The sequence below is a fragment of the Kogia breviceps genome, chromosome 1 (genome assembly GCF_026419965.1).
Source record: "Kogia breviceps isolate mKogBre1 chromosome 1, mKogBre1 haplotype 1, whole genome shotgun sequence".
NCBI lineage: Eukaryota > Metazoa > Chordata > Mammalia > Artiodactyla > Physeteridae > Kogia > Kogia breviceps.
Window position 1 is genome coordinate 80,893,196 of NC_081310.1, and position 25,509 is coordinate 80,918,704.

Below are 25,509 nucleotides of genomic sequence, written 5' to 3' on the forward strand. Positions count from 1 at the left end.
CCTGGTGGCGCACTGGTTAAGAGTCCGCCTGCCGATGCAGGGGAGGCGGGTTCGTGCCCCGGTCCGGGAAGATCCCACATGCCGCGGAGCGGCTGGGCCCGTGAGCCATGGCCGCTGAGCCTGCGCGTCCGGAGCCTGTGCTCCGCAACGGGAGAGACCACAGCAGTGAGAGGCCCGCGTACCACACACAAAAAAATATATATATATATCAGGCACGCAATAATAAAGATCCAGCAAACCACTAAAAGGAAGTGGCACCTACAGAAATCTCTGGCGACTCTTTCTTTTCCTCTTTCTTTCTTGGTCCTGCTCAGAGTTGTCTCACTGGCAGGCAGCCGCCTGTGAAATGTGCACATTTCAAAGCAAATGGTTCCAGGAGCTCATAATTGCTGCCAAACGTGTGCGGATTTTAATAGCCCATTTTCATTAGCCCTGTGTGAAATCACCTGTCTCTGTGTTGTTACCCAACTTAATTGTCAATTATGGTGATTAAGCTTGGCTTTCACTACCATCACAGGTAATCATTAGTATTATCTCTGAGGCTGAACGAAGGAAAAAAATCATGCCAGAAAGAAAATCATTTTGTAGGTGAAGGCGAATATTTTGGTGTCAGTGAATGAGGTAGAATTTTTCTTTATTCAGGCTGAACCAAACCTGAGTCTAGCTCTCATTTCCAATTTACCTTTAGATATCTTGGGACAAATCACCTCTTTTGTCACGTGGTTTCCTGTCATCAAGGAAGCATTCCTGACACCCATCCCCTTTCAGTTCTCTAGGGATGTGCCCCATAACTAATTAGGAAAGTAAGTAAGATAATTAATACCTTTAAAGTGCTTTCAGCAATGTTGATGATTCTAAGTATAATAGGTGAAGCCCTAGAAACATTTTGGGGGTAGAACAGAAAGTGCTGCCAATGGGAAATGAGATTTTGATGGCTGATTCTTTTCTACTTTCATCAACCCTGTTAAATTTTGAACTTCTAGCCTTGGCTTCCTATATAGAATCATTGAACTGTGAATCTTGACTGATAGTTTACTTTTTCCTGGAATTTGGCATGAACAATAATGAAAATCAAGGAAACCATAATTTCTTTCCCTCCTCCTTTACAAATTTTAATTTAGTAAAATTCCCAAGCTCATTTCTCTTATGCTTTTATGGGATTTCAGGACATGACAAAATAATGAAAGACTTTTAAAAAATGATATCATTAGACATCACCTAGAGTATCTGAATGCCATGTGTGTCCCCAATGTTTCCAATACTCTTAAGACTTGATGGTTTCCTTGATCTTTCCAAAACACTTTGAGGAAAAAAATAAGAGATTTTTTCCTAATTTAATGGGAAGAAAGAAATTAAGTAATGCAAGCTTAAGGGATATGGAGAGTGAATCAGTAACTGTTTACTGCCTTCTGGGGTATAGAGGGAATAAGGCTCTATCCTACACAATCCTTAATAACAACACCTAAGTCCATAACCTAGCAAAGACTCTGGCAAGTCTAGACTGAGGCTGGGAAGAATTATAAAGGACTTAGCTTTATTTCCCCTTCTCTTCTGACTTTTTTTATTTCTAATTTCCCCCAAAGGAGAAAATGATTTAAAATATCACCTAGGAATAAAGGAGGAGGACAAAGTACAGCTCCAATATTTTCTCTTTTATGAAGCTTTCGCCAGCTCTTCCTCTCCCAAGTCCCCAGGACAAAATAAATTGCCACCTTTCTTGTGTTGCCATTGTACTTTGTCCTTAATATAGGTACAGTGTGACCACATTTTATTATAGTTTTTTGTTGTGTAGCCTAAACTTGTCCTCAAATTTTAGCCAAGAGAGCTTCTTTTTCAGCTGCTATAGAAGTAAGGATAAGGGTGGAAGGAAAGAGAAAATGCAAACACCCAAGAATTGTGAATGATGAGTCCATTATAGGGGAGCTACTGCCTCATGGTGAACTAATTCAAAAGAGAATGAACTGCCTTGGTAACTTGGATGTGCTATGAAGGCCGAGTGCCTTCTTTATTGGAAAACGTTCCCCAAATTCATGGAGATTCCATGTAGGTTTACTAATACTTGTGCTTTGTGATAGAAATGCCTCTGCAAGAGCTAACTTAAGTCTAATTGGAAGCTTTTTTTTTCCCCCTAGTGTGTATGTATCTCCCATTAGGACAGATTCTATATTGTATTCATTCTTTTCCATCACCTAAGTCAGTGTCTGGCATAAAGAGAATGGCAACAAATGTTTGCTAAATAGGCTTAAACTATCACTCCACCCCTTAACTCCATAAGTCTGCTTTGAAATTATAGTTAAGGGATAAACAATGTCAGATATTCATTTTCTTTCTTTAAAGTTCACACTTTTAATGTATTCAAAACTACGAATGAAACAATGCATAATTCTTTTGATATTAGGATCTCAAATTCCACCTCTACTTGTATTTTTTCATAGAAACTATGATTTCCCTCAAGAAGCTGGTAGGACAAGAGATGGCTGTTTCTAGACCCCCTTTTGCTTTTCCTTTGTGGTTATGGATCTGTTTCTTTCTGGTTAGTTAAATTTAGAGCTGCCTTTGAGATTTCAGCCCCCAGTATCAAGGGCTCCCAGTATTTCCTTGCAAAACTTCCCTGATTCAGCCATCTCTGCCAGTTGAGGCTTCTGAGGAAATGAACCAAAGCCAGCAGTGGTTGCTATGGTGATCAAGTCTCTATGGAGTGAAGTCAGGGGAGCATCCATTTGAAAGAATGGGGGAGCCATATTATAGTAGAATGGCCATCTGCTAAGAATGAAGTGGTCTTGGAGAAGGAGTGGTGTCAATGGGGGAAGGTTTAGGGAGTATGGAAAAATATAGAATAGATACTAAAAGGGATGTATCTGGGAGTCAACAGTAATAAGTAAAGTGATTGCCTGAATAGCAGTAAGAGTCCAGCCCAGGAGAGTTTGCATATATCAGAGTGGACCCTGGGAGTATGGCTTTGTGGTTACTCACAGAAATTCTCAGTAGCCTGGGGGTGGCAGCAGAGAGAACAGACATGAGGAATTACCCAGGGCTGGGTACTGGTAACAAAGATACAAGGTTGCCAACAAACATGTGAAAGAATGCTCAACATCATTAATCATTAGAGAAATGCAAATCAAAACTACAATGAGATATCATCTCACACCGGTCAGAATGGCCATCATCAAAAAAAATCTAGAAACAATAAATGCTGGAGAGGGTGTGGAGAAAAGGGAACACTCTTGCACTGTTGGTGGGAATGTAAAATGATACAGCCACTATGGAGGACAGTATGGAGGTTCCTTAAAAAACTACAAATAGAACTACCATACGACCCCGCAATCCCACTACTAGGCATATACCCTGAGAAAAACATAATTCAAAAAGAGTCATGTACCACAATGTTCACTGCAGCTCTATTTACAATAGCCAGGACATTGAAGCAACCTAAGTGTCCATCAACAGATGAATGGAAAAAGAAGATGTGGCACATATATGCAATATTGGCCATATTACTCAGCCATAAAAAGAAATGAAACTGAGTTATTTGTAGTGAGGTGGATGGACCTGGAGTCTGTCATACAGAGTGAAGTAAATCAGAAAGAGAAAAACAAATACGTATGCTAACACATATATATGGAATCTAAGAAAAAAAAAATGTCATGAAGAGACTAGGGGTAGGATGGGAATAAAACACAGACCTACTAGAGCATGGACTTGAGGATATGGGGAGGGGGAAGGGTAAGCTGTGACGAAGTGAGAGAGTGGCATGGACATATATATACACTACCAAACGTAGGGTGGATAGCTAGTGGGAAGCAGCCGCATGGCACAGGGAGATCAGCTAGGTGGTTTGTGACCACCTAGAGGCGTGGGATAGGGAGGGTGGGAGGGAGGGAGACGCAAGAGGGAAGAGATATGGGAACATATGTATATGTATAACTGATTCACTTTGTTGTAAAGCAGAAACTAACACACCATTGTAAAGCAATTATACTCCAATAAAGATGTTGAATAAATAAATAAATAAATAAATGAAGCTACAAAGATGTTGACTTTAACCTCAGTTGTAAAAGGGGGAGTTTGAACTAGGCATTATCACATTTATTTTTCAACCTGTCTTTTTATCCATTAGTTGGCAAGTAATTTGAATGCAAGAATCATGCCTTATTTTTGTGCTTCAAAGCACTGATTCAGTGTCTCTTTTATAGTAGCTTTCTATTACCTGTTTGTTGTATCAGAATAATAAATTCTCAAAGTTGGGAAGGATCTGAGAGGTCATAGGACACAATCCCATATCCTGGGATGAATCTCCTTCCAAACTTCCAGGACAAGTGGTATTCATCATTTTCATGGATGCTTCCAGGTGTGGGGAGCCTGCTGCCTGACACAGGGGTTCATGCTGTTGATGGACAGTCCTCATTATTGGAAAGTGCTTCCTTACCTTGTGTTGAAATTTGTCTCCCTGTGAGACCTACTCATTGTGCCTCTTGCTGTTCTCAGAGCCCCACGTAGTGCTTTCCCTAATGCATATCATGGCTCTTCAAGTATTCAAAGCAGCTTTCATGTTATTGGGGTTTAAATATCCTCCATTCCTTTATATGTTCTTCAGAGGAAATGTCTTTCAAGACCCTGTATCTCTCCTTTGGGGGTCTGGTTGATCAAAATTTCTTATATATTGTGGGGCCTGGAATCAACTCCACAGAACAATGAGCAGAGAATAGAGTGGACAAAGCTTCCGTTCATGTACTTAGGAAAACTTAGGTTTTCTGGCGGTGGTTCTATTGCCTCCCATTTAACTTACAGCCAGTGAAAATACACATATCATTTCATACAAAATTCTGTGGAGTTCAATCTTACCCATCCCAAACTTGTGCAGTCAGGTTTGGAGACCAGGTAAATGGCTTTATATTAATTCCTATTAATTGTCCTCACTGATCAAGCCTATTGAGATGCTTTTAAAACCCTGGCTCCATTAGGAATAATGATCCCTTACTCAAGTGTTATTGTAAAGATTAGATGAAATAATGCATACAAAGCACTTAGAATACCCCTCACATAGTAGTTCCTTAATAAATAGTTCATATTATTACAGCCAACCTAATGATGGATTGAACTGGATAAACTCTAAGTTCTCTACCAGTTCTGGCATCCTGGGATTTTATTATTTTTTAGGATAAACTGGTAATTTGGAACTCCTGGTTCTCAGTTTCATACTTAACCTAACATTTTTGTTTGTTGCATGTTTTACACCCTGCCTTTGACCTAAAAGTAGTAGAAGTAACAGGTTAAAAGGCAAAACATTCCTTTTCCCACTTCTACAACTGTGTTAGATAAGTGATACAAGCAGTAAGATCATCAGACTGTCACCAGCAATAAATTATTTACTAAAGGAAAAGAGTTTGCTGAGAAGATAGAGTCAGAAGCATTCGTCAAGAATTATTAAGAAGCAGCAAGTTCAATGCTGGGAGTGAAATTGGGAAATAGAAATAAAACATGATGCCAAAAAAGACATTTTTGTATTTAATGCAAATTTAAGTCAACAAAGAAAATAATTTGATGTATATAAACATATAAAATGAGCTAAATATAGCTTTAAGGAGTGACTTTTAGCTGGTTGCATTATTAGGGCCATGAAAGTTGCCATCAAGCTGGTAGTACCAAATTTCTCAAAGTGTGATTCAAGGACTTCATGCACCAGAATCACCTGAGGTACCTGTTTAAAAATGAAGATTCCTATATATACACACAACTATATATAAAATAGATAATCAACAAGGAGCTATTGTAGAACACAGGAAACTACATTCAATACTTTGTGATAACCTATATGGGAAAAGAATCTGAAAAAGAATAGATATATGAATAACTAAATCACTTTGCTGTACACCTGAAACTAACACAAATTGTAAATCAACTATCCTCCAATATAAAGTAAAAAAATTTAAAAAAAAAAGAGGATTCCTAGATATTGCCCTGACTCACTGAATTGGAATTACTAGGATTGTACCTGGGAATCTGAATTTTAACAAGCTCTCCAGTTAATTCTGGTGTCCACAATAAACTGAGAACCCCTGCAGGGTAGTGGGTACCTGGAAGGCAAAGGGCAGCCACTGCATGGAGGAAAGAGAGGGAACGTCATCACATGTACATTCACACACACCTGTAGGCCTCAAGTCACCCCCTTCCTTAGAAGCTGTGTAGTTTGGAAGTCTCATTCATTTTCGATGACAGGGGACACCATACAGAGAAACTGAGGTCTTCACAGCCCTCAGACCTCTGATATGCCTCAGAGAGGTAACTTACCCAGGAGTTAGCTAATCCCTGAGAGGCCAGAGAGCTCCCCACTACTGCCAATCCCATATAACCAGAAAAGCACTTGTAAGGATAAATTGTCTTGAGTGCATTAGAGTCAACTTCCTGAATCACAGTTTGGGGCAGCGCTCCCGACCCACTGGAGTTCAGGGCTAACTGTCATGTTTATCCCATGTGACTCTGCTCTCCTGGCCAATAGGAATAGGGATGGACACCTACACAGGCTGTGACAATCAGATCTTCTCTCCTGGGATTTTGGAACTGGGTCTGAAGTTGGTTACAATTTGCTAGCTCATTTGGTTGGAAACAGAATGTGTAAATTTGAGATCTGCATCCACTCTTTGGACAAAGAAGCAGCGAAAATTAATTAGTTGTATATAGAGATAAGAAGAAAGAAAATAGGCAAAGAGAAGCAAAGACATAATAGTTCTTGCTTCCAGCTTCTTCCTCAGGTCCAGCTGCATTCTTACTGTTGGTTCCATGAAAGACTTCTGTAACCTTATGCCAAATTCCCCTGCACTTCTTTTTTTCAAAAAAAATACCAATTCAGGCTTCCCTAGTGGCGCAGTGATTAAGAATCTGCCTGCCAATGCAGGTGACAAGGGTTTGAGCCCTGGTCTGGGAAGATCCCACATGCTGCGGAGCAACTAAGCCCGTATCCCACAACTACTGAGCCTGCACTCTAGAGCCCATGCGCCACAACTACTGAGCCTGCATGCCACAACTACTGAAGCCCACGCGCCTAGAGCCCGTGCTCTGCAACAAGAGAAGCCACCACAATGAGAAGCCCGTGCACTGCAACAAAGAGTAGCCCCCGCTCGCCACAACTAGAGAAAGCCCGCACGCAGCAACAAAGACCCAACGCAGCCAAAAATAAATAAAATTAATTAATTAAAAAAATAAAACATACCAATTCAAGGGACTTTCTATTGTTTTCAACTAAAAGGATCCTAATTAGCTAAGCCCATTTTACCATGTAACCATTTATCTTTTCTCACCACCTAGTATGCAATCTCTTCCTGTTATCTACCCCTGCACTCACATCTCTGTGTTCTGTGCTTTTGATTCAATTACCCACTGTTGCTCTGCTATGCAGTTTCCATGAAATCTTTCCTATGATTGATAAACTCCCCTCCATCTTTAACTGTTTATTCCTACTTCTTCAGGCTTTAATTGAAGTCCAGTTCTTCCCAGAGGCTAACCGTTCCCTGTGGCCCTCTCAAGGGGAGGCTCCTCTTTTCATATGTGCCTGCTAGTAGACCAATCACTGGTCAAGAGAGAAATGAAACTAGGCCAATCATGATTTATTCTGCACGCTGAGGTAGAGGTTTTCTTCCCTATGATTAAGGAATGTCCACTGGGGTTTATCTAGAAAGAAGTGGCAGATTGGTTACTGGGTAGGCGTCTTATGTCTGAGATGCCTCCCATTACCCTACCTCTCCCCAAGTCATGTGTACACACACACACAGACACACACACACACACACACACACACACACACACACTCCATTCTCTAGCCATACTGGGGTTCTGTCATCTTTGGGCTTTTCCGTGTGCTGTTCCCACTGTCTGATAATCTTTTTACCTTCTTCTTCACCAGACTAACTTCTACTCACACTTTAGGTCTTACTAAAATGTCCCTAGCTTTGGAAGTTTTCCCTGATACCCTTTCCTGAGGGTCAATCCCCCTTGCTCTGTTCTCTCATTATAGTGTGCTTCCCCTATCTTCATGTTTATCCACCTTCCAATACTATTGGGTTAATCATCAGTCTTTCCTACAGACTTTAAGCCCCACAAAACTGGGGCTTTGTATTTCTTGTTTACTCTTTCCCAGGACACACAATAGAGAGAGGGGATTTTGCCTTATTTGTACTCCCAGTTGCTAGATCTCTCATGGCAGGAATTCCATATACATTTGTTGAATAAATGAACAGTCTTTCTCTGAGCTAAGAATATTGACCTGCAGATTTCCATAATATGATGACACATTTGGGATCCTGAGAGATAAAGGGGACTTAGATAGCTGCCAAAAAATATATGAGGGAGTTTTGCAACTACAAAATAACAAGACATTTTGCAATGAGTTGATTGTAGTACTTGGGACATTCCCTGGGTGAAAATCTTCCTGACCTGAATGTATGGGACAGACCCAGCAAACAACCAGGCAGTATGACAGGAACTAACATAGCTGTGCTTATCTGTGCCATCCCGATGGATGTGTCCCCTCTTTGCCTCTCCTTCTCTTCCTCCTGTGTGGATCTTCATATCTGGCCAAGGGAATACAGAAAGCATGGCTCTTGTCTTTTAAATTTGTCTCCTAGCCTTGAAAATCCTTTTTCCTTCTCTCCTCATTTCTCACTACTTACCCCAGGACAAACACCGGTGGCTTTTCTTCTGTGTACATTAGATAAGAAATTGAATTTAGTCAAGGCAGGGAGCTTTAGACTAGATTTCTACCTGGGACTGCTGTGAAATATGGAACAAGATAATAAGGGGCAAATAAGGGACAAGTAAGATGATAATAAGGGACAACCATCTAATATCTAGAGAGTGTTATTAATCAAGATTGATCCTTTTCAGAGAGAAGGCAATGTAGCCCATTGCTTTCTGAAAGACTTCATAATTATCTATCTCATGGTCCAGATAGCCAGGTAACCCTGAGTACAGGTAACAGAAAGAGAATGCTTGGTTAAGATTCCTGTGATATTATTCTTCATTTTTTTAGAAAGCAAAGTTTATTATTTAAATAGCCAACATTAAACACAACCATTTAAAATATTATAAGTATATGAAAAGTATAAGATTCAAATAAACACTTAGAAAAGAATGTCTATACGTGGATAACTGAGTCACTTTGCTGTACAGCAGAAATTGGCACCACATTGTAAATCAACTATACTTCAATAAAAAATAAAAATAAAATTTAAAAAATTGAATAAACACTTAGGTAAAAATCAGAAATCTTTCTCACATTGTATATCACTGCTCAATCTAATCCTGATTCATATTCTCAGGCTTTGGTAAAGGTTTCCTTCTAACTCACCTGCGTTCTTATATTGCTTTCATTCCTGGAGTATCTTATTAGGATAAAGCAGGGATTTAATGTGATCTTTGTATCAAAAATTTACCACAACTTCCCTCAGTCACAGCCATGAGTGATTTCTTTACCCTGCTTGACTATTAGGACTGAATATAGAACTCCACTGCCTTCCCCTCTGGCTCATCTTATCCTTCTTCTTTTACTCCTTCTCTTATAAGCAGCATAAGTGGAAAGAGAACAATTAGTCATGTTGGTTGTATCTGTAGCATGAACCTCTGTGACTATCTTTTTCATGATAAGGGAATAATATTTTATTCTCCTCAGAACAATAATAGGAGCTATTCCTCTTTGAAATAGTTTTTCCTCACTAGGAAGCCCTTAAGTTTGCATAAAATGATTTCTCACAGCAGTTGCTCTACAAAGTTGTTGCAGAAACAAAGTGCTTCCAGTTAAAGGAACCAGGTGCCTTTTCATATAAGACAAGTTTTAAGAAAACACACACAGAAATTGAAAAGTTAGCAACACTTTACAACAAATAGTCTCAGTAATTCTATCTTACCACAATCCTCTGTGAAGAAGTTCAGACGAACACATGCTATGGTCACACTATGGCATTTCTTTTGGTTTCTAAGGTCATTTTTTTCCCCAATTCTAAAAATGCAGAAATAGCAAAGGCTGCCAGCAAAATGTCTAGTTGAGCCATTGAGTCAATGAATCCTGGCTTTACCCTTGGGAAGCTGTGATTTATCCTCCTCTGCAACCAGGATCACTAATGTGAGCAGAGTGGCCATGTGAGGAGCTTTCTTCTTCCTGCTTTCCTACATTCAATGTTCTTCCCTTGGAGAAGACCTGACGCAGCCAATAAATAAATAAATAAAAATGTAAAACTACAAAACTCCTTGAAGATAATATAGGAGAAAAACTAGATTATCTTGGATATGACAATGAGTTTAAATACAACATCAAAGGCACAATTCTTGAAAGAATTAATTGATGTTGGACTTCATTAAAATTAATAGCTTCTACTCTGTGAAAGACAATGTCAAGAGAATGAGGAGATAACCACAAACTGGGAGAAAATATTTGCAAAAGACACAGCTGATAAAGGACTTACCCAAAATATACAAATAACTCTTAAAACTCAACAATAAGAAGACAAACAACCCAATTTAAAAGTGGGCCAAAGACTTTAACAGACACTTCACCAAAGAATAGATACCAATGGTAAATATGAAAAGATGCTCCACATCATATGTCACCAGGAAAATGCAAATAAAAACAACAATACACTACACACCTATTAGAATGGTTAAAATCCCAAACACTGACAACACCAAATGCTGGTGAGGATTGTGGAGCAATGGAAACTCATACATTGCTGGTGGGAATGTAAAACGGTATAGCCACTTTGGAAGACAGTTTGGCAATTTCTTACAAAGCGAAACACACTCTTACCATGTTATCCAGCATTCATGCTTCTTGGTATTTACCCAAAGGAGCTGAAAACTTATTACCACACAAAAACCTGCATATGGATATTTATAGCAGCTTTATTCATAATTGACAAAAGTTAGAAGCAACCAAGATGTCCTTCAGTAGGTGAATGGATAAGCAGTGGTACATCTAGACAATGGAATATTATTTAGTGCTAAAAATAAATGAACTATCAAGCCATGAAAAGACATGGAGGAACTTAAATGCATATTACTAAGTGAAAGAAGCCAATCTGAAAGGCTACATACTGTATGATTCCAACTGTATGACATTCTGGAAAAGGCAAAACTATGGAAATGGTAAAAAGATCTATGGTTGCCAGGAGTTGAGGGTCAGTGCATATACTCTATATGATACTATAATAATGCATAAATGTCACTATACATTTGTTCAAACCCATAGAATGTACAACACCAAGAGTGAATTCTAATGTAAACTATGGACTTTGGGTGATTATGATGTGTCATCATAGATTCTTCCATTTTAACAGATGTACCACTCTGGTGGAGGATGTTGATAATGGAGGAGGCTAAGAATGTGTGGGGGCAGAGGGTATATGGGAAATCTCTATCCTTCCTCTCAATTTTGCTGTGAACCTAAAACGGCTCTAAAAAATAAAGTAATAACAATAAAAAAGGATTGAAGTACTAAATATGCTACAACATGGGTGAACCTTGAAAATAATATGCCTATTGAAAGAAGACACACACAAAAGTCCACATATTATTCCATTATATAAAATGTCCAGAATAAGCAAATCCATAGACATAGAAAGTAAATTTATAGTTGCCAGGAGCTGGCTGGGGAGGAGAGTGGCTGCTGTTGGGTAGGGGATTCTTCTGGGGGGGGGATGAAAATGTTCTGGAATTAGACGGTGGTTATGGCTACACAACTTTGTGAATATAGTAAAAACCACTGAATTGTACACTGTAAAGGGGTGAATTTTATGGTATGTGAATTTTACGTCAATAATTTTTAAAAAGAACAATTTAACAACCCTTGAATTTGAATTGGTTGGGGGAAAAATCAAGGAAACCACATACCTGGTTGCATTATCTGGATCATACTGCCTTAGCTAGTCAGTTTGGTCAGTCAACCCAACAGCCCCACATAGTTTCAGTCAGAGGTAGAATACAGAGGGATCATTTTATGTCTTTGCCTATTAGACTCTAAGCTATAATGGCTGAGGCTGTCTCTTTTTATTGCACTTGTAAATATGCACTAAGGTCCTCAAATAATGGACAGAGCCAATAAACATAATGAATAGATTAATAATAAAACCAAATTATGAAAAGAAAAGAGCAAATGACTGGCATGCACTGTTATCAGAACAAATTCACTGAAGTGAGAAAAACAGCCTGTTGGATTCAGCTGCTAAGGAATAGCAATTTATTTAGAAAGCAGCTGCCTTTCCAGAATGGATTATCTTCTGATAAAAGTGATGAATATGTATGTATGAGCAGGAACGGGGGCTGGTTAAAGATTGCACTCAGGATAACTCAATTGATTTTTTCAGAATTGGTCAACTTGGCAATGAATCAGCATCACTGGCAGGGCATTTGCTTTTCTGTAGCAGTGTGTAGTTGAAACACACTTTTCTCTCTTATCCTCCATGTTATACTAGCTAACCCAAGCCTATGAAGTGAGAGAAAAGACTGTTACCATAAGGATTTAGGTTTGGGTCATTTTCATAATGCTCCCATCACTTAAATGTGAAAAAATCATCATACTCCTTTTTTTGGTTTTTTTTTTGGTTGTGCCAGGTCTTAGTTGTGGCTCACCAGCTCCTTAGTTGTGGCATGTGAACTCTTAGTTGTGGCATGCATGTGGGCTCTAGTTCCCTGAAGAAGGATTGAACCCAGGCCCCCTGCACTGGGAGTGTGGAGTCTTAACCACTGTGCAAACAGGGAAGTCCCCATCATACTCCTTTGTAACTCTCAATTGAAAAGGGGGATTCAAGAGCAGGTCAGGCATAAGATCTCTGCAAAAAATCAAGACAAAACCTGCCCCAGAACCACAAAACTAACAATAACCTTTAAACATCCACTCCCCGCCAAGGATTGAGTGAAGTGGAGAGGTATGCCAAAACTGGTAAGTAGTTAAGAAGCCCCTTCTATCTTCCAGGTTTCTTTCATTTACCTTACTACCCTTAGATAAAAGGACAAAGCTCTCAGCTTCACCTAGTGGCCAAAGAAGCCTCCTCCCCTGTCAGCAGAGCCTGAATGTTGTGGATCAGAACCAGAGCTCCGCCCCCCTCCCCCGCCACCTCTGGTCATATCCCTTGGAGTCCTTACCTCCTATGTGTACCACAGGATGAGTTAGTGGAGGACATGCCTCAGTCACCTGTACCTGCCTTGTGAGTTACTAAACTGAGCCGAATGATGCCAGAGGAGGTGAATTCCAGAAAGAAAACCTTTTCTTTTCATCATCAGAAAATAGTCAAAAGTTACTGGTAGAGATTCATTCTTTTTCTAGTGATTTATATTTATCCTTTGATATTCTAAACTAGTAACTCGGTCTTTTTCACCTTACATTTATGTAGGAGGGATACTTAGGTAAGGAGAAATAGTAATATTAACAATAATAGCTAATGTTTACTGAGTACTCTATGTCCAAATTTCCATGCATTACCTCATTTACTCCCCTAGTAAACCTGTGGGTTAAATACTATTATTATCTCTATTACACAGATGAGGAACCTGAGGCCTAAAAAGTGAGTAACCTGCCCAAAGTTATTAGAACTGGTATATATACCTGGGATAAGACCCTTACTCTATCCCTGCTCAGCTCTTTTATAGTTCCCATTAGGTCTTCGTTGCGGCGTGCGGGCTTCTCTCTAGTTATGGTGCGTGGGTTTTCTCTCTCTAATTGCGGCACATGGGCTCCAGGGTGTGTGGACTCTGTAGTTGTGGTGCACGGGCTTAGTTGCCCCACAGCATGTGGGATCTTAGTTCCCCGACCAGGGGTCGAACCCACGTCCCCTGCATTGGAAGGTGAATTCTTTACCACTGGACCATGGGGGAAGTCCCTATAGTTTTACATTTTTAATTTAGATCTTTGATCCATTTTCAGTTATTTTTTGTGAAGGGTGTATAAGGTTTGTGTCTAGATTAATTTCTTTACATTTTGATGTCCAGTTGTTCAGCACCATTTGTTTATTTATTTTTAATAGAAGTATAGTTGATTTACAATGTTATATTAGTTTCAGGTGTATAGCATAATGATTCAGTATTTTTATAGATCACACTCCACTAAAGTTATAACAAGATAATGGCTATAATTCCATGTGCTGTGGAATATATTCCTGTTGCTTATCTATTTTATACATGGTAGTTTGTATGTGTTAATCTCATACCCCTAATTTGCCCCTCCCCCTTCCCTATTCCCTATGATAACCACTAGTTTGTTTTCTATACCTGTGAGTTTTTGTTTTGCCTATACATTTGTTTATATTATTTTTTAGATTCCATTGACTTTATTGGCAAATGATGTCTAATATATGGAAAATCCTAAAGACTCAACCAAAAAACTGTTAGAACTAATCAACAAATTTAGTAAAGTTGCAGGATATAAAATCAACATAGAGGAATTAATTGCATTTCTGTACATTAAGAACAGAATAGTTGGGGGAAAATATCACATTCATAACAGCATCAAAACAATGAAATAATCCAGAATAAATTTAACCAAGGTGGTGACAGATATGTATATTGAAAACTAAAAGGTTTTGATGAAAGAAATTAAAGAAGAGACAAACAAATGGAAAGATATCCTGTGTTCATGGATTGGAAGAATTACTATTGCTAAACTGTTCATACTACCCAAAGCCATTTATAAATTCAATGCAATCTCTATCAAAATTTCAATGGCATTTTTTCACAGAAACATAGCAACTGATCCTAAAATTCACATGAAAAAAAAAAAAAAAAAGACCTTGAATAGTCAAAGTAATCCTGAGAAAGAAGAACAAAACTGGAGGCATCACACTTGCTGATTTCAAAATATACTGCAAAGTATAGTAATTGAAACAGTATGATATTGGGATAATAACAGATACATAGATCACTGGAACAGAATAGAGAGCCCAGAAATAAACCCATACATATATGGTCAACTAATATTTGACAAGGGAGCCAAGAATGCTCAATGGGGAAAGGACAGTCTCTTCAATAAATGGTGCTCGGATAACTGGATAACCACACGCAGAAAATAAAATTGGACACCTAGCTTACAGCACTGACAATGATGAACTCAAAAAGGATTAAAGAGTTGAACACAAGACCTGAAACTGTAAAACTCATAGAAGAAAACATAGGGGGAAAATGTCCTTGACATTGGTCTTGGCAATGATTTTTTGGTAATGACACCTTAAGGACAAGGGACATAACAACAATAAATAAGTGGGACTACACTGAACTAAAAAGTTTCTGTGCAGCAAAAGAAATAATCAACAAAATGAAAAGAAAATGTATGGAATGGGAGAAAATATTTGCAGACCATATATCTGATAATGGTTTAATATCCAAAATATAGAAAGAACTCGTAGAACTCAGCAGAAAAATAACAAACATTCCAATTAAAAAATGAGTAGAGGATCTGAATAGATATTTTTCCAAAGAAGACAAATAAATGACCAACTGGTACACAAAACGGTGCTCAACATCTTTAATCATCGGGGAAATGCAAACCAAAACCCCAATGAGATATTACCTCACACATGTTAGAATAGCAAACAGGACAGAAGATGAGACAAAAAAATTAGAGATAATAAGTGCTGACGAGGATGTGGAGAAAGGGGAGCATTTAGGCACTGCTGGTGGGAATGTAAATTAGGGCAGCTACTATGTAAAAATAGTATGAAGTTTCCTCAAAATATTAAAAATATAACTACCATATAGTTCAGCAATCCACTTCTTGGTAATTATTCAAAGGAAATAAAAATAGTAACTCAAAAAGATATATGCAGCCTCATATTTATTGCAGCATTATTTATAATAGCCAAGACATAGAAGCAACCTAAGTGTCCATTGATAGATGAATGGATAAAGAAAATGTGCAATATATATATATAATATTATTTGCCCATGAAAGAGAAGGAAATCTTCCTGTTAACGACAACATGGATAGACCTTGAGGACATTATACTAAGTGAAATAAGTTAGACAAAGAAAGACAAATACCATATGATCTTACATATATGGAATCTAAAAAAGCCAAACTGGTAAAAACAGAGAGTAGAATGGTGATTATCAGGATCTGGGGAGTGGGGGAACTTGGAAATATTGGTCAAAGTTATAAACTTTCCATTAGCAGATGAATAAGTTGTGGGGATCTAGTGCAAAGAATTGTGACTACAGTTAACAGAACTATATTGTATACTTGAAAATTGCCAAGAAACTAGATCATAAATGTTTGCACCACAAAAAGAATTGGTAATTATGTGATGTGATGGAAGTTACAGCAAATGCTACAGTGATAATCATACTGCAATATATAGTGTATCAAATCACATTGTACACTTTAAACGTATACAATGTTATATGTCAATAAAGCTGACAAAATAAAATAAAGCTGACTATTCAGCCAAAAACTAAAATAAAATAGAAAACTCCTTAAAAAAAAGATGATCACAGCAGATACACATGCATTCAGGAAAGGGGCAAGAAATATTTTTTCTCATATAACCCCTTGATTAATTTTGAAAAATGATATCTTACCATCCACATTATTAAGTAATACCAAAAGGTTTTCATCATAACTTTTAAAAGATACAAAGGATATAATTTTCAGTGTATCATACATATTAGCATGTTTAATTAAAATGGATGCATCACTCCTGTGGAATATAAATAACAATTTGATTGCTACCATCACCCTTTTTTAAAAAACATCTTTATTGGAGTGTAATTGCTTTACAATGGTGTGTTAGTTTCTGCTGTATAACAAAGTGAATCAGCTATACATATACATATAACCCCGTATCCCCTCCTTCTTGCGTCTCCCTCCCACCCTCCCTATCCCACCCCTCTAGGTGGTCACAAAGCACTGAGCTGATCTCCCTGTGCTATGTGGCTGCTTCCCACTAGCTATCTATTTTACATTTGGTAGTGTATATTTGTCCATGCCACTATCTCACTTAATCCCAGCCCACCCTTTCCCTTCCCCATATCCTCAAGTCCATTCTCTACATCTGCATCTTTATTCCTGTGCTGTTCCTAGGTTCTCCAGAACCCTTTTTTTAAGATTCCATATATATGTGATAGCATACAGTATTTGTTTTTCTCTTTCTGACTTGCTTCACTCTGTATGACAGACACTAGGTCCATCCACCTCACTACAAATAACTCAGTTTCATTTCTTTTTATGGCTGAGTAATATGGCCAATATTGTATATATGTGCCACATCTTCTTTGTCCATTCTTCTGTTGATGGACGCTTAGGTTGCTTCCATGTCCTGGCTATTGTAAATAGAGCTGCCATGAACATTGTGGTACATGACTCTTTTTGAATTATGGTTTTCTCAGGGTATATGCCCAGTAGTGGGATTGCTGGGTCATATGGTAGTTCAATTTGTAGTTTTTTAAGGAACCTCCATACTGTTCTCCATAGTGGCTGTATCAATTTACATTCCCACCAACAGGGCAAGAGTGTTCTCTTTTCTCCACACCCTCTCCAGCATTTGTTGTTTGTAGATTTTTTGATGATGGCCACTCTGACTGGTGTGAGGTGATACCTCATTGTAGTTTTGATTTGCATATCTCTAATGATTAGCGATGTTGAGCATCCTTTCATATGTTTGTTGGCAATCTGTATATCTTCTTTGGAGAAATGTTTATTTAGGTCTTCTGTCCATTTTTGGATTGGGTTGTCTGTTTTTTAATATTGAGCTGCACGAGCTGCTTGTATATTTTGGAGATTAATCCTTTGTGAGTTGCTTCATTTGTAAATATTTTCTCCCATTCTGAGGGTTGTCTTTTGGTCTTGTTTATGGTATCCTTTGCTGTGCAAAAGCTTTTAAGTTTCATTAGGTCCCATTTGTTTATTTTTGTTTTTATTTCAATTTCTCTAGGAGGTGGGTCAAAAAGGATCTTGATGTGATTTATGTGATAGAGTTTTCTGCCTATGTTTTCCTCTAAGAGTTTTATAGTGTTTGACCTTACATTTAGGTCTTTAATCCATTTTGAATTTATTTTTGTGTATGGTGTTAGGGAGTGTTCTAATTTCATTCTTTTACATGTAGCTGTCCAGTTTTCCCAGCACCACTATTGAAGAGGCTGTCTTTTCTCCATTGTATATTCTTGCCTCCTTTATCAAAGATAAGGTGACCATATGTGCATGGGTTTATCTCTGGGCTCTCTATCTTGTTCCATTGATCTATATTTCTGATTTTGACCATCATCCATTTTTGAAAATGCATAAACATGCTCCTCTTTAAGAGTTGGAAATTTACATTATTTAATTTTCTTATTGAACTTGCATTTTACAAGAATTTTATCTAAATGTATTATAGTTTATGCTCTCAAGTATATAAATTAAAATTAAATTTAAAAATTTCTCATGACCATAAAGCTCTAAGTATTAAAAACATACTTCTGGATTGAATTATTATTGTAAATAATAGTAGTACACACTTGGTCAAAATAACACGACATCATTTCAAATTGAAATGTTATTAAACATAAAGGAGTAAAATCTCATTGGAAATGGTACTTTTTGTGGTATGCGGGCCTCTCACTGCTGTGGCCTCTCGCGTTGTGGAGCACAGGCTCCGGACACGCAGGCTTAGCGGCCATGGCTCACGGGCCCAGCCACTCCGTGGCATGTGGGATCTTCCCGGACCAGGGCACAAACCCGTGTCCCCTGCATTGGCAGGTGGACTCTCAACCACTGTGCCACCAGGGAAGCCGGAAATGGTACTTTTTAAAACAGTTAATTCATATGTCCAACATTGCTTATTGGTAGAAATAGGATTTACTGTCAATTCTACTTCTACTTTTTAAAAATAACTTTTAGTGCTAAGCAATTAAGCTCAAGTAAATAAGTGGCTGGATATGGAAATAGTTTTGCTGTACCACTGTCACTCAATTATTTTAATATCTTCTGAGCTATAGGCCAAAATCTCAGAACATTGTTTAATCAATTCTATCAAAGTATATTAGCTAATACCTAACTTTAGTTGAAAGCAAAGAATTGGAAATCACTTAACTTACAAAATGATTAATTACCCATTCATTATAGTCATTCACTTTCTCATATTCTGGGAAGGATCCCAAAAAGGCTTTACGAAGACGTGTCAAATTACTATTAATTATGCCTTTTCCTCTCCCACTTGGAGATATGTTTTACTCCATAAACTCAGAAAGAATTCAGAAATCAAATTACTGTTCATCTTAATACATCTTTGCAAAATTTTTTTATGTTTTTATTTTATCATGTGTTTTTGTCAAAGCCTTGGATTTGCTATTTGATACCCATCTCATTCAATATATGGTAAATATCCACCACATAATCTAAGTGACAAAACCAGTTCTCATCAAATCAATCAGCCAATCAGAAAAAAAACTGTGTATTCATTTTTTATTCAAATAAACATATTGTTATGCATTCCTATCAGAGCCATCCACCTGCTGACTTTTCATAAGATAGCTAATATATAAATACAAAATATACAGACTTTCCAAGATTGAAACAAGGCTTTGCTGCCTTCACTATTCTTTACGATGCTCTCCTTGTTCTATGCTTACAGGACCAGCCCTCAGGAAAGATGTATTATTGGTCAGGGAATGGAAGAGGTGAGGTCATATCAAAGAACATCACTTTGGCTGCAATCTATAATATAGACATTATATTACCCCTTAATCACGTTGCTAATGAGGGATCAAGCCAAGATTTAAAATCACCTCTCCCATTGATAATGGACTTGAGGACATGGGGTTGGGAGGGGAGGTGGGGAAAGGTAAGCTGGGATGAAGTGAGTAGCACTGACTTATATACACTACCAAATGTAAAATGGATAGCTAGTGGGAAGTAGCCGCATAGCACAGGGAGACCAGCTCGGTGCTTTGTGACCACCTAAAGGGGTGGGATAGGGAGGGTGGGAGGGAGGCTCAAGAGGGAGGGGATATGGGGATATATGTACACATATAGCTGATTCACTTTTGTACAGCAGAAACTAACACAACATTGTAAAGCAATTATACTCCAGTAAAGATGTATAAAAAAAATTAAAAAGAAAAGAAAAAAAATAAAGGCTTCATTCTGGGGAAAAAAAATAAAAAGAATGAGGACAAGCTATATAAACTGCAACAAATAACTTCCAAGATATATATAAAAGGGGGAAAAATGTACAAAAGAATGCTTTTGGTATGATATCCTTCATATAAGAAATAAAGGGGTATAAGAAAACACAACAAACAAACAAAATAAAATCCCCTCTCCTGACTCAGTGATACAGTAGAGCATTCTCATTAGAATTACTTAAAATTTTAGTTAAAATAATTTCATTTCAGCTAGAGATGATCAAGACAGTTATAGATCTGAATCTTTAACACCTAACATAGGTCAAAATGACACTGTTTCTGAGGTCACAGATAGATGGGCCCCTGGGCCAGACAGCTGGTGTTTGTCAAGTGGAGTAAAATTGAAGCTTTGTTCTCATCCAGACACTCCAAGGACAAAGCTAGTGGCAGAAGCTGAGCTCTGCTAAAGTAAAGAGATAAGGTGCCCACTCCTGAAGTCAAGGAAAACTTCCCTTTCTGCACATGCATAGGAAGGCTCCTTGTGGGTCAAAAAGGTAGAGGGCACCACACCATAATGTGTGTGGACATGTATGCACAGGCCTCTATGGTGGGATCCATCTTAGCAAAAAGTTGTGCATGAATCTTGGGGAGGGTTCTAGGACTAGTCAGGTGTGAAAAAAGAAACAAGATAATTGGCCAGGGGGATGGCTTAAAGATGGCGGAAGAGTAAGACGTGGAGATCTCCTTCCTCCTCACAGAGACATGAGAAATACATCTACACGTGGAACTTCTCCTATAGAACACCCACCGAATGCTGGCAGAAGACCTCAGACCTCCCAAAAGGCAAGAAACTCCCCACGTACCTGGGTAGGGCAAAAGAAAAAAGAATAAACAGAGACAAAAGAATAGGGACGGGACCTGCACCCGTGGGAGGGAGCCGTGAAGGAGGAAAGGTTCCCACACACTAGAAGCCCCTTCGCGGGCGGAGACTGCGGGTGGCGGAGGGGGAAGCTTCGGAGCCACGGAGGAGAGCGCAGCAACAGGGTGCGGAGGGAAAAGCAGAGAGATTCCTGCAGAGGATCGGTGCTGACCGGCACTCACCAGCCCGAGAGGCTTGTCTGCTCACCCGCCGGGGCGGGCGGGGCTGGGAGCTGAGGCTCGGGCTTCAGTCGGATCCCAGGGAAAGGTCTGGAGTTGGCAGAGTGAAAACAGCCTGAAGGTGGAGTGCACCACGACTAGCCGGGAGGGAGTCCGGGAGAAGTCTGGAGCTGCCGAAGAGGCAAGAGACCTTTTCTTCTCTCTTTGCTTCCTCGGGCGTGAGGTGAGGGGATTAAGAGCACTGAAGAGGAGCTCCAGAAACAGGCGCAAGCCGCGGCTGTCGGCACGGACAGTAGAGACGGGTGTGGGATGCTAAGGTTGCTGCTTCCACCACCAAGAGGCCTGTGTGCGAGCACAGGTCACTCTCCACACCGCCCCTCCCAGGAGCCCGGGCAGCCCGCCACTGCCGGGGTCCCGGGATTCAGGGACAGCTTCCCTGGGAAAACGCGCAGGGCACCTCGGGCTGGTGCATCGTCACATCGGCCTCTGCCGCCGCGGACTCACCCCGCACCCATGCCCCTCCCTCCCACCAGTCTGAGTGAGCCGGAGCCCCTGAATCAACTGCTCCTTTAACATCATCCTGTCTGAGCGAAGGACAGACGCCCTCGGACGACCTACACGCAGAGGCAGGGCCAGTCCAAAGCTGAACCCGAAGAGCTGTGCCAACAAAGAGGAGAGGGGGAGGTCTCTCCCAGCAGCCTCAGAAACGGCGGATTAAAGATCCACAATCAACTTGAAGTGCCCTGCATCTGTGGAAAACCTGAATAGACAACGAATCATCCCAAGTTGAGGAGGTGGACTTTGGGAGCAAGATATACTATTATTTTCCCCTTTTTTTCTTTTTGTGAGTGTGTATGTGTGTGCTGCTGTGTGAGATTTTGTCTGTATAGTTTTGCTTTCACTATTTGTCCTAGGGTTACACCGACCCATTTTTCTGTTTTTTTTTTTAATAGAAATTTTTCTTCTTAATTAATTATTTTTTATTTTAATAACTATACTTTATCCTACTTTGTCTTCTCCCTTTCTTTCTTCCTTTCTTCCTTCCTTTCTTCCCTCCTTCCCTCCTTTCTTCCTTCCTTCCCCCTTCTTTCCTCCCTTCCTCTCTTCCCTCCTTCCCTCCTTTCTTCCTTCCTTCCCCCTTCTTTCCTCCCTTCCTCTCTTCCTTCCTCCCTTTCTTCCTCTCCACCTTCCTTCCTTCCTTTCTTGCTTTCTTCCTTCCTTCATTTCTTCCTTCCTTTCTTCCTTCCTTCCCTCCCTCCCTCCTTCCTTCCTTCCTTTTCTTTCCTTTCTATTTTTTCTCCCTTTTATTTTGAGCCGTGTGGGTTAAAGGTTCTTGGTGCCCCAGCCAGGCACCAGGGCTGTGTCTCTGAGGTGGGAGAACCAACCTCAAGACACTAGTCCACAAGAGACCTCCGAGCTCCACGTAATATCAGACGGCGAAAATCTCCCAGAGATCTCCATCTCAACACCAAGACCTAGCTTCACTCAAGGACAAACAGTGCTGGACACCCTATCCCCAACAAAGAGCAAGACAGGTCTACAGCCCCATCCATTAGCAGAGAGGCTGCCTAAAATCATAATAAGGCTACCAACATCCCCAAACACACCACAAGATGTGGACCTGCCCACCAGAAAGACAAGATCCAGCCTCATCCACCAGAACAGAGGCACTAGTCCCCCCACCCAGGGAACATACTCAACCCATTGAACCGACCTTAGCCACTGGGGACAGCCACCAAAAACAACAGGAACTACGAACCTGCAGTGTGCAAAAAGGAGACCCCAAACACAGTAAGATAAGCGAAATGAGAAGACAGAAAAACACACAGCAGATGAAGGAGCAAGATAAAAACACACCAGACCTAACAAACGAAGAGGTAATAGCCAGTCTACCTGAAAAAGAATTCAGAATAATGATAGTAAAGATGATTCAAAATCTTGGAAATAGAATAGACAAATTGCAAGAAACAGTTAACAAGGACCTAGAAGAAATAAAGAGGAAGCAAGCAACGATGAGCAACACAATAAATGAAATGAAAAATACTCTAGATGGGATCAATAGCAGAATAACTGAGGCAGAAGGACGGATAAGTGACCTGGAAGATAAAATAGTGGAAATAACTACTGCAGAGCAGAAGAAAGAAAAAAGAATGAAAAGAACTGAAGACAGTCTCAGAGACCTCTGGGACAACATGAAACGGACCAACATTCGAATTATAGGGGTCCCAGAAGAAGAAGAGAAAAAGAAAGGGACTGAGAAAATATTTGAAGAGATTATAGTTGAAAACTTCCCTAATATAGGAAAGGAAATAGTCAATCAAGTCCAGGAAGCACAAAGAGTCCCATACAGGATAAACCCAAAGAGAAACACGCCAAGACACATAATAATCAAACTGTCAAAAATTAAATACAAAGAAAACATATTAAAAGCAGCAAGGGAAAAACAACAAATAACACACAAGGGAATCCCAATAAGGTTAACATCTGGTCTTTCAGCAGAAACTCTACAAGCCAGAAGGGAGTGGCAGGACATATTTAAAGTGATGAAGGAAAAAAACCTACAACCAAGATTACTCTACCCAGCAAGGATCTCATTCAGATTTCATGGAGAAATTAAAACCTTTACAGACAAGCAAAAGCTGAGAGAATTCAGCAGCACCAAACCAGCTCTGCAACAAATCCTAAAGGAACTTCTCTAGGCAAGAAACACAAGAGAAGGAAAAGACCTACAAGAACAACCTGAAACAATTAAGTAAATGGTAATAGGAACATACATATCGATAATTACCTTAAATATAAATGGATTAAATGCTCCCACCAAAAGACAAAGACTGGCTGAATGAATACAAAAACAAGACCCATATATATGCTGTCTACAAGAGACCCACTTCAGACCTAGGGACACATACAGACTGAAAGTAAGGGGATGGAAAAAGATATTCCATGCAAATGGAAATCAGAAGAAAGCTGGAGTAGCAATTCTCATATCAGACAAAATAGACTTTAAAATAAAGACTATTACAAGAGACAAAGAAGGACACTACATAATAATCAAGGGATCAATCCAAGAAGAAGATATAACAATTGTAAATATTTATGCAACCAACATAGGAGCACCTCAATACATAAGGCAAATACTAATAGCCATAAAAGGGGAAATCGACAGTAACACAATCATAGTAGGGGACTTTAACACCCCACTTTCACCAATGGACAGATCATCCAAAATGAAAATAAATAAGGAAACACAAGCTTTAAATGATACATTACACAAGATGGACTTAATTGATATTTATAGGACATTCCATCCAAAAACAACAGAATACACATTTTTCTCAAGTGCTCATGGAACATTCTCCAGGATAGATCATATATTGGGTCACAAATCTAGCCTTGGCAAATTTAAGAAAATTGAAATCGTATCAAGTATCTTTTCCGACCACAACGCTATGAGACTAGATATCAATTACAGGAAAAGATCTGTAAAAAATACAAACACATGGAGGCTAAACAATACACTACTTAATAACCAAGTGATCACTGAAGAAATCAAAGAGGAAATCAAAAAATACTTAGAAACAAATGACAATGGAGACACGATGACCCAAAACCTATGGGATACAGCAAAAGCAGTTCTAAGAGGCAAGTTTATAGCAATACAATCATACCTTAAGAAACAGGAAATATCTCAAATAAACAACCTAACTTTGCACTTAAAGCAATTAGAGAAAGAAGAACAAAAAACCCCCAAATTTAGCAGAAGGAAAGAAATCATAAAGATCAGATCAGAAATAAATGAAAAAGAAGTGAAGGAAACAATAGCAAAGGTCAATAAAACTAAAAGCTGGTTCTTTGAGAAGATAAATAAAATTGATAAACCAATAGCCAGACTCATCAAGAATAAAAGGGAGAAGACTCAAATCAATAGAATTAGAAATGAAAAAGGAGCAGTAACAACAGACACTGCAGAAATACAAAAGATTATTAGAGATTACTACAAGCAACTGTATGCCAATAAAATGGACAACCTGGAAGAAATGGACAAATTCTTAGAAGTGCACAACCTGCCGAGACTGAACCAGGAAGAAATAGAAAATATGAACAGACCAATCACAAGCACTGAAATTGAAACTGTGATTAAAAATCTTCCAACAAACAAAAGCCCAGGACCAGATGGCTTCTCAGGCGAATTCTATCAAACATTTAGAGAAGAGCTAACACCTATCCTTCTCAAACTCTTCCAAAAGATAGCAGAGGGAGGAACACTCCCAAACTCATTCTATGAGGCCACCATCACCCTGATACCAAAACCAGACAAAGACGTCACAAAGAAAGAAAACT